Source organism: Anomaloglossus baeobatrachus, chromosome 12, assembly GCF_048569485.1.
Source record: "Anomaloglossus baeobatrachus isolate aAnoBae1 chromosome 12, aAnoBae1.hap1, whole genome shotgun sequence".
Lineage (NCBI taxonomy): Eukaryota > Metazoa > Chordata > Amphibia > Anura > Aromobatidae > Anomaloglossus > Anomaloglossus baeobatrachus.
In genome coordinates, this window is record NC_134364.1 from 95,716,469 (window position 1) to 95,727,142 (window position 10,674).

Consider the following 10,674-nt stretch of genomic DNA (forward strand, 5'->3'; position numbering starts at 1 on the left):
CATTCCCCCATTGAAAACATGAGGGTAAGGGTGGTCTGAGCACACAGCTACCAGTTGACAAATATTTGAGCCAAGGAAACACATGGACGCAGAAGCAGATGAGCTGCTTGGATTCTTCCACATAAAGTGTATTTTAGGCTCTGTTAACATTCATATTATGGTTTGTGTGTAAAACAGAAGACAAGATTCAAAACTTGATCCAACATAACTTATTTTGACAAGCGTCCCCAGCTTATTCTTGGATCCATATTTTTGACGTCAACGATTTCCAGGTTATTATGGTCTTCAAAAGAGATGAAAATCACCAAGAGAGATTCAGAACAAAGCAGTCAAAGTAACGTGGCTGTAACCCAATGCAATACTTTACGGTGAATTTGTGTAACGCCTGCCTGGATCAACAGACTCAGATGGAATGTAATGGACAGGCTAGAGGGAAGCCACTCATCAAGCAGCCTTTAACCCCTATACAGGGATTTGGAATTACCCAGGGCCCTGGAGATCGCTACCTGTGGAAGGCTGCAGTCCAATGAGAGTAGTCGTCAGGCAGGGTCAAACCAGGAATTGCGGAACAGGGACAGAATCGGCAGGCAAGGACGTAATCAGAAAACGTATCAGGAGGTCAAATCCGGATCAGGCAGCGAGGTACAAAACCAGCAGGCAGAAGGGTAGGTCAGAACACACGCAGAAGTCAGCACACAGGAATCACAAAACAGAATAGGGCAGATCAGGAGCCAGGAAATCAGAACTATCTCTGGCAGAGACCGCGCTTTCGGTGTAGTCACTGCTCCGCGCTCTTCCCATCTATTTCCTGCCTCGGGGCAAGATGGGAAGGAGGCGAAGTGAGGTCAGCAGCAGCGCGCTTGCGCAGAAAGAAGCAGGCCGAGGGGGAAAGCGCGGTCCCGCGATTATGGGCGGTTGCTTAGGAATAAACATCACAGCACCGCCCATAATCTTAACCCTGCGTGCACGTCACCAGCGGTGACGCTGGGCACAGTGCTCATCCCCGAGAGATGGGCACTGGGCATGCGCGGGGATGGCTGGAGCAGTGGGCGGCGTCCAGAAGTATTGAAATCAGCGATGGGGGCGGCATACAGGACCAGGGGGCAGAATAACGGCCATCAGGCAGCCCGCCCCCGTGACGGATTTACAGAATCAGAAGCCAAAAAAGGTACAACTTTATAAACACTTTTTTTCGGTCAGAAAGTGGGCACAATCATAACAGGGACCTTTATAGAATGCAGCCCAGGAGCTGCAGAGGGGGAATCTGTTAGGTTTTAGGGGACATTTCTGCTGACAGGTTCCCTTTAACAGCGCCTGTAACTTACCTGTGGCACCTAACAGGTGTTGACAATAACTAAGTCACACTTGCAGCCAGTTGACATGGATTAAAGTTGACTCAACCTCTGTCCTGTGTCCTTGTGTGTACCACATTGAGCATGGAGAAAACAAAGAAGACCAAAGAACTGTCTGAGGACTTGAGAATCCAAATTGTGAGGAAGCATGAGCAATCTCAAGGCTACAAGTCCATCTTCAAAGACCTGAAAGTTCCTGTGTCTACGGTGCGCAGTGTCATCAAGAAGTGTAAAGCCCATGGCACTGTGGCTAACCTCCCTAGACGTGGAAGGAAAAGAAAAATTGACGAGAGATTTCAAAGCAAGATTGTGCGGATGGTGGATAAAGAGCCTCGACTAACATCCAAACAAGTTCAAGCTGCCCTGCAGTCTGAGGGTACAACAGTGTCAACCCGTACTATCCGTCGGCGTCTAAATGAAAAGGGACTGTATGGTAGGATACCCAGGAAGACCCCACTTCTTACCCCGAGACATAAAAAACCCAGGTTGGAGTTTGCCAAAACTTACCTGAGAAAGCCTAAAACGTTTTTTGAAGAATGTTCTCTGGTCAGATGAAACAAAATTAGAGCTTTTCGGGAAAAGCCATCAACCGAGTTTACAGGGAAAGAAAAAAAAAAAGGAGGCATTCAAAGAAAAGAACATGGTCCCTACAGTCAAACATGGCAGAGGTTCCCTGATGTTTTGGGGTTGCTTTGCTGCCTCTGGCACTTGACCGTGTGCATGGCATTATGAAGTCTAAAGACTACCAACAAAGTTTGCAGCATAATGTAGGGCCCAGTGTGAGAAAGCTGGGTCTCCCTCAGAGGTCATGGGTCTTCCAGCAGGACAATGACCCAAAACACACTTCAAAAAGCACTAGAAAATGGTTTGATAGAAAGCACTGGAGACTACTAAAGTGGCCAGCAATGAGTCCAGACCTGAATCCCATAGAACAACTGTGGAGAGATCTCAAAATGGCAGTTTGGAGAAGGCCCCCTTCAAATCTACGGGACCTGGAGCAGTTTGCCAAAGAATGGTCTAAAATTCCAGCAGAGCATTGTAAGAAACTCATTGATGGCTACCGGAAGCGGTTGTTCGCAGTTATTTTGGCTAAAGGTTGTGCAGCCAAGTATTGGGCTAAGGGTGCCAATACTTTTGTTTGGACCATTTTTGAAGTTGTGTGAAATGATTTGATTTTTGTTCCATTCTCTTTTGTGTTTTTTCATTGCAAGCAAAATAAAAGATAAGAATACCAAAGAATTTGTGATTGCAATCATTTTCAAGAAGAAACAGTATTATCTGACAGAATTGCAGGGGTGCCAATACTTTTGGCCAGCACTGTACGGTCCTATTCCTGTCATCTGAGTATAGCATCAGACATACACCACTAATGTGCCACCAACAAAAACAGAGGCTCTGTGTGGAAAAATCTCACCAGTCATAATTACCTTCAATGGTACAAAAATTAATCTAAACTTTTAGAACTCCCGTTACGCATCCCTGGACAATAATTGAAAAGAACAAGCATTTCCATGAATTTCACAAATTTGTAGATTATGAAATGGAATTAGAAGTTATTCAATTCTAAGATCCTCCACGAACACAATGGATTGCACCCAAAGAATCAAAGATGATTAACACTGAGGCCACCACCAACACTTTGCTGAAGGATCCTCAACGAAGAGCTACAATCTAGATTTGGGATCATCACTACGGTCTTCAAACCTCAAGGCATGAAGTCACAATCAAAATGAAGGTTTCTATACTAATCAACTTGTAGACGAACATGCCAAGAGATGTGGTGAGAAAAGAGGGCAGACCATGTTCATCAACACTCAGCAAAATCTGTCCTCCACTTCAACCACATCTCCTTGATATCCAGTCTTGTTAAGATCATCCACAAGAATCATATGGTTTTGGGGCATCATACCACAGTCTTTGTTTTGTTCCAAGTTCCCTCAGGAAATTTTTCATTAAAATTCCTCTCATGGGAGGAACTTTGGAGTTCAAAATCAATATGGCCAAAGACAAATTTCGATATCAACTGGTGCATTATCGTACCAGGGACAAAATGGATACAGGTGTAATTTTTTTTTTTAAAAGTTAATAGGCATTGAGCTGACCCATCCACATCACAGACTTGGACTCTGAAGACCAATTGGCCAAGTATCTCAGAGTTTGCCTGTAAACAGAAGAGCGTTCTCTCATTTCTATTCCATGCTAAACACTTGTTGAACCCATTATGGTGTTATAATTTCCATTAAGGAATGAGAGCAGCCATGAGCAGCCTCCAAAAATGACACCTCCAGCATAAAAATGAAGCCGAGGCGAGAGATTTATACTGCAGGAGACGGACGAAGCAGCTCTGGTTACTGAAGGCTTTTCATATCCCATTAGCGCCAATGAAAAGTGACAGCTTAGGATCAATAACAATCCAGGCAAACAGACTGAGTAATGAACTCATTCCAGGTAGATTTAGGTGTTGCCTCCATGACTGCCGCCCCCGTCCTCCCCCAACGCCATGAAGAAAAGACCAAGTTGAGTTTTCTAAGAGACTTTAAAAACTTTTACATTGAATATAAACACATCGTGAACATTTATCACACCACCTTTCCCAGGAGCCGGAAAATATATACCCTTCATTAGTCCTTTTCTGTCAATCCGAGGACAATAACAACCATCAAGGGGGTTATCCTTGTTGAGCAGAACCGGAGATTCAAACAATATAGACTAATTATAATCCATATAGTCTCAGAGCTCTTACTATTTTTCGATTAGAGAATGCCTCTTGTAAACACTTAAGAACAAGGCAAACAAAACCTGTTCATACGAGACGTATTTGGTTCTCCTTAATGTGGCTCCGTAATACTGAACACCGGATTAATCACCCACGCAGAATGCCCATAATAGTAGCACAAGATCACAGAATAAATATTACTCACATATTGGGAGCAGGGAGGTAAATCTTTATATACATATTTGTAAGACTGGTGATGCCAACCTTATAGCATCCACCAAATATAAGAAAAAGGTCACCGGCTGGTGACTCAGAATTCTAAGAAAGTTTGGAGAAATTAGCCAACTTCTTAGCAAATCAGCCACTCAACGCATGAACGTTCTAGATCAGTTCCGCCTCCTGGATAGAATCTGTTGTCTTATCCATTTAAATAGTAACGGGATGACTCAAAACTTGGCAGATGTTCGAAGATCAAATCCAAAAATAGCTACGATGACGTCATGGATAGAACGGGTTGTATGTTCCACGTTCATAGACTTTGAGAATAATGAGCTAAACAAGAAGGATGATGGACCCAAATCAAAAAGGAATTAGGATTCTAAATCACAATTATAGATTAGAAAAAAAAAAAATTGCTTTCAATTTGGATTCCAATCTGTTAATAAAAAATATTGAACTCATGACAACTGAAGATTGTTGGGTTCTTGATTGAATATTGCATTTAGCATCTGTTTTATTGAGATTCAAGAGATAATCTTCATGCAGGCGTTGTAGACGGGAACGTTCTCACGAAAACGTTGTAGACGTGAACGTTCTCACGAAGACGTTGTAGACGTGAACGTTCTCATTTATGTCAAGGATACATTGTGAAGTCAGTCTGGTCACATCCGATACAGCTTGAGTCATGTAATGCAACCACTTTACGTATACTTCGCAAGACTCCCCCCACCCCCCTAATTAAATCGACACTTGCTGAAAAAAAACTGGAACCATTTTAAAGAGATTATATTTTAACTTTGGACATAAAAACTATGAATTTTGGTTTTAACATAAAAGTTCCATAGGCTTTCATTTTCTCTGTCCCGAAAGTACAATGCTACTTTTAGGAGAAACAGATTCGATATGGGGACATATGGTTATGTTGACATTATTTACCGCATGAAAGGTGTTGAAACGTCGAAACCTTGCTTGGAGTCTGCAGATCTCCTTTCCACAACTGCAGCCTGAACACCTTGACAATCTCCAGTTTGCCAAACTGATATCTGGAAAATACTCTCCTCCAGCCAGCCATGGCATATTAGGCTTACAAAAGCCTTACAGGTGAGCCCTGCAATCACCCTCATTTTGATCCTTACGGTACTGTCCTATTGGTGAGGTGAACATTACCAGTTTTCCTAAACACAAAGGTGGCTAAAGTCTTGGCCGATGAGATCGGTGGTCTACTAGTCCAGCAGAGAGGAAGCCGGCCATAAGGGAAGGAAACAATGCCCGGTACTTGAGCAGGTTTGTTATTTTAACAGAGAAAAAAAAATCTATTTTACCTCAGGGTGACTGTCGTTATCTTCACTGATAAACCTCAAGACTGGTTTCAGTCTACTAGGAGATGAAAGAGGTCTTAAAAAGTTAAGTATTTTTGTTGCAAGTCTTTGTTTCGAGGACAGGCCCTACTGTAGGGGACATCTGCCTTCACAGCTACACATACGGATGCAAAAACAAAAACCAGGCAGCAGTTAAAGAAAAAGCCAATTTCTTAAAGCAGCAAAATCTTAAACTTTGTAATTAATGTATCTGGAAGGATACCAAAAGGCAAGCTGCCAGGATCTCTCCCACCCCCTCCCGCATTATTGAATTGGTCACGACGTTAGTTTCAGCGAAAGTAACAGAGAAAGTGAAAAGCAATAGGGAAGGAACGCGCCATCTAAATGAGATTTGAGATCAAGCAATTACATGATCAATACGGATGAAATAGAGTAATCCTGCAGATCGATTGCCAGGCACGTGCAGAGCTTCTGATGGGGTCCCTGACCAAACTAAAAAAAAATGAAAGATGGGAGCTCTCAGAAGCTATTACGAAAGCTCATGTATAGAAGGACATTAGGCATTTCGTATGTTAAGTATTCCCCATTGGGCATCATTCCTTTTTAGCAATTTAAAAATCCTAACCACTTATGGATATTCCAAGCAAGATAGCTTACATGCAACTAATGCGTTTTGACCCAAAAAGAAAAATGGGTTTCTCAGGTGAGGAAAGTGCTACATGCATTGGAAACAAGGTAGACCATCTTGAAGGTTGGAGAGCTGTGGATTTGAGAAGTAATTCTGGATAACCTATATGTACGTGGTCAAAGACTAAAGAGTCACAGACGTCTCAAGAAGAGTTAACTTCTGTCCAAGCAATGAAGACAACTAAGGTTTTTGGTGCTTAGAGGTAAGCCCCCAAAATCAATAAGATATCCCCTCAAAGATCAGCCGAGTCATAAATCTCAAGGACAAAATTGACTCACTTCACCACTACCGAGAAAAAAAAGATACACTACAAACCCCTACCCAAAACGCATTAACTATTCTATATGTAGACATACAAGTGTAAAAGCAACCATTTTCCCAAGAATTTACCAATAATTTGTGAACAATCCAACATTAACATTGAAACATCAGTTGCTTGACTAACCCATGGACTATTTTAGAACCATCTAGTCGTTGCCTTTTGAGCTTTAGTGACTTATTGCCAAAAGTTATCAAAATTTAAATACATCCATAGGGACTCTCAGAACCCAAAATTCTTTTTGTACACTTATTTTAAACAAATGATAAATTGAACAACTTTTATACCAACAATGATACCTCGTCAAACGTTTCCCATCCGGTTTTTGTCCAACACATTTTGGGCATTTCTTACCCAACTTTACCTGTCTTCATCTTGCTACTCCCGCACTCCATTTAGTTAAACGAAGGTCTGAGATTGTGGACAAAAAAAAAAAAAAAAAAAAAGTCATTTGTTCCTTTTTGGATTGCCCACGAATAAATGTTGTTTTCACCTACTTATATTGGAGTGACAAGCTGTTCTTTACCATTTTGTATACAGAGTGGAACCCCACTTGGGCACCCATAAAACCAGGATTGCCATGTATCCAACAGCTTAAGGACAGAGGGAGCGACAAATGGCAAATTTATCTCGTGCAAACACACAATCCTCTTAATCGCTTACCATCGACCAAAACGTTTTCTACAGAATTTTTGTTGAACTTATGTAAAATTCTCAAAAAAACGGAACTTTCCTTAACAGCTCTTAAGGGTACTTTACACACTGCGACATCGCTAGCGATCTCGTTAGCGATGTGAAATTCTAGATCGCAAGTGTGATCATTTGAGATCGCACATAGGTCATTTTACGCATGTGCGATCTCGAAAGATCACACTTGCTATCTAGAATTTCACATCGCTAACGAGATCGCTAGCGATGTCGCAGTGTGTAAAGTACCCTTTAGGAACCCTTTACTAGACATTTCTAAAGGCTGTAAAAAGGTATTTAAAGTAGTTCTCCAAGAAAGTAACAAAATAACCGGTCACAATTCAAACGGTGGCCTGTTCTAGTCACGTCAGTGCTGGCTGCTGTCTTAAGACACACTGCTCCCAAGATCTATGTTTCAACTGACCGATGCTGCAATGTAAGCACACATACCTCCGTGAGCAGAGATGGGCTGTAATACAAAAACTAAAACTTCTCGGCTGAACGAGAAAAAAAAATAATTTGTCCATACTCTGCGAGATTTATTTCTTCTATCACAGCCCTTCTCATAATGGCTGCCATTCTGAAGAGAATGGAGACCATCACAATTCATTCTTAGGCTGCTTTTGCACATCAGTTTTTTGCCATCAGGCACAATCCGGCAAAAACCTGGAAAAACGGATCCGGCGTCTGTTGCCGCCGGATCCGTTTTTTTTCCCCCATAGACTTCTATTAGCGCTGGATTGTTCTGGATGGCCTTGCGTTCCATCTGTCTTTCGCCGGATCTGGCAAAATTTGCTTGTCCGGCGGCCTGATGGAATGCTGAGGTGGAACGTTTTTTGTCTCCGTCTTAAAACCGTATCGCGCCGGATATGGCACGTTTGATAATGGAAGCCTATGGACGCCGGATCCGGCGTAATGCGGAAAACTGATACGGCCGCTGGATCAGTTTTTTTTTTTTAACTGAGCAGTAACACAATGGATCCGTCAAAAAAACTGAACGAACTGATGGAAAAAACTGATGCAGCTAATGTTTTTTCGCCAGACCCTTCGCATCAGTTTTTTCGCCGGATCTTGCCTGATGCCAAAAAAAAACCAAAAAACACTGACATGTGAAAGCAGCCTTAGAGAACCCCTTTGGGAATAGCATCGCCCACAGACCCTAGATCCATAGCAAGCCATTGCCTAACAATAGTACTCAACCCCTTTAAACATTATGACCTCAGTGTGACTTTTTTGCTCTACTGGCATTCCAGTTGGTATATTTGGTGTCCAGTTGGCCTATTGCTACAATAGTCAAGTAAAGCAAATTTTAATAAGCAGTAAATTGCAAAAATGCTTGTTCTACAGGCACTATATATCTATTAAGCCAATAGTACTTTAATCAGCAATAAATGGGGTCCACATTAGACTTCAAAATGTAAAGAATAAAAAAAAGGACAAGAGAACATTTAATGAAAAGGGAAATTTTTATTTACTTTTCCAAAAATCTTAAAATTTGAGGTAAAATACTTTTTACTTGCAAATTTTATACAAAATACAGAGCTATCACATACCCCTGGGAAAAAAATATGTATATTATACATATATTTCTATATAACATTACATCATATATATAATATATATGCCAAAAAAAAAAAAGTGTGTTTTTTGAAGACTTTATAGAAATTGGAACGTCTAAAAGGCACTGCACAGATTAGCTAGTATACATTTATGTACAGAAACTCCCCCTTTTCCGGCTAAGGGGATACAAATTAATTGCCACCCCCGCATCAATGCTAAATATCTAAAAAAAATGGGAGTGGGGTAGCTCATAATACAAATAATCCCTATTAAAAAAAAATGGTGACAATCAACCAAGTGTTAGGAGATGGCTTCAAATGAGTTTGTGTAGACATGATTGGTGCCTCTAGATGGCGCTGTGGCAAAACAGCCTCAATGAAGCTGGCTGTTCTGCAACACGCAGAGGCGGCGGCCATTTTTTAAAGGGACTTTGTTTACCCAAAATTTCTCTCTCAAAACAGCAAACTAGCTTCCTCTATCATTTCACTTAAAAAGAGGAGCATTTGTTTTACCTGCATAATGGCAGGCTCCATTTCGAGGGATCAAAATGCAGCCATTTTACATGATCAAGTATCTAATATTTGATATTTTTACAACATGATGCTAGAACTGTCTTATATCTTATAACAAACCCTTCATAAAAAGTGAAACGGTCACAGTAAAAGAATTTGAGAACTTAAATGGGACAGCCCACCCACTTCTACCATATCGGTGGGAGGCACGGGACTCAAACCGATGAGTAAGAGGTCGGTGACACCCATTTGTGCAGCTTCGAGATCTCCATATCTCTAGGCAGTTTGCAAGGGATTAGGCATTCCTGAAGGCTATGACCTCCAACGACAGGGTTTTCGGGAGGCCCGTTACTAAGAATATAGGTTAATGCTTGTACACGACTACTCCGAGACCACTTGGTTGATTGTGCAGTTAGTGTTCACAGATCCAACGCACCGATGTGCATTAACGTCGCTTACATATTTGGCACTTTAAGGTCAAACAAAAATTCTGGAAAAATATATATATATTTCAAACTCTGACTTAAAAGAGGGGAGGGGGAGGAATTTAGAGGACATTGACTACCTGCATTTACCAAAAATAGTTGCAATAGCAACTTAACACTAGAGGGGGCTCTTTGTTCAAACCATACATGATTTCGAGCTCAAAGCCTTGGCGTGCATGCGATACGCAACCTGGCCGCGACTGGCTGGTCCAGTGTCAGAGGCCCTGAGAAATCCCTGAAACGTAAGGGAGGGAAGCTACGTCTCTAAACCCCCATAATAAAAAGATAACTTAATGTTAATATCAAGTTAAAGATAGCACACACACACACTGTATAATACAATATAGCAAGCCTACATCGGTCAGAAAAAGCAGCATCTAGATTAACCTGGCACTTGGGGTAGGGTCAGGGAAAGAATGGCGCACTAACTTATTTTTTTGTTTCTTCGCGATTACTTTTAACTTTTTAGAAGTCACTCTCTAGCAGATGGCATGAAGGGTTATGTAATGAGTTTTCCCTTGTTCCTGAGTACAACCAGTATTGTAACTTTTTGTCCCAAATCCCAAAAAGTTGAAGCAAAATATGAACCTTAAAAAATGGTTAAACGCAGCAGTACTTATACCGGTGGGGTCATTTCCTTTTAAAATCTAAATGTTCAGGAAATTAGGACCTTCGGGATAAAGAGCGTCTTACTTTGGAGGACCAAAGAGTGTAATACTTCATTTCGCCTGCGGGTGAGCTAGCAGATTTGGTTTTTCTGTAGATCAAAGCTGATTGGTGAGGAGTTTTCTTTGGAAACAACATAATTGAAGGTGGA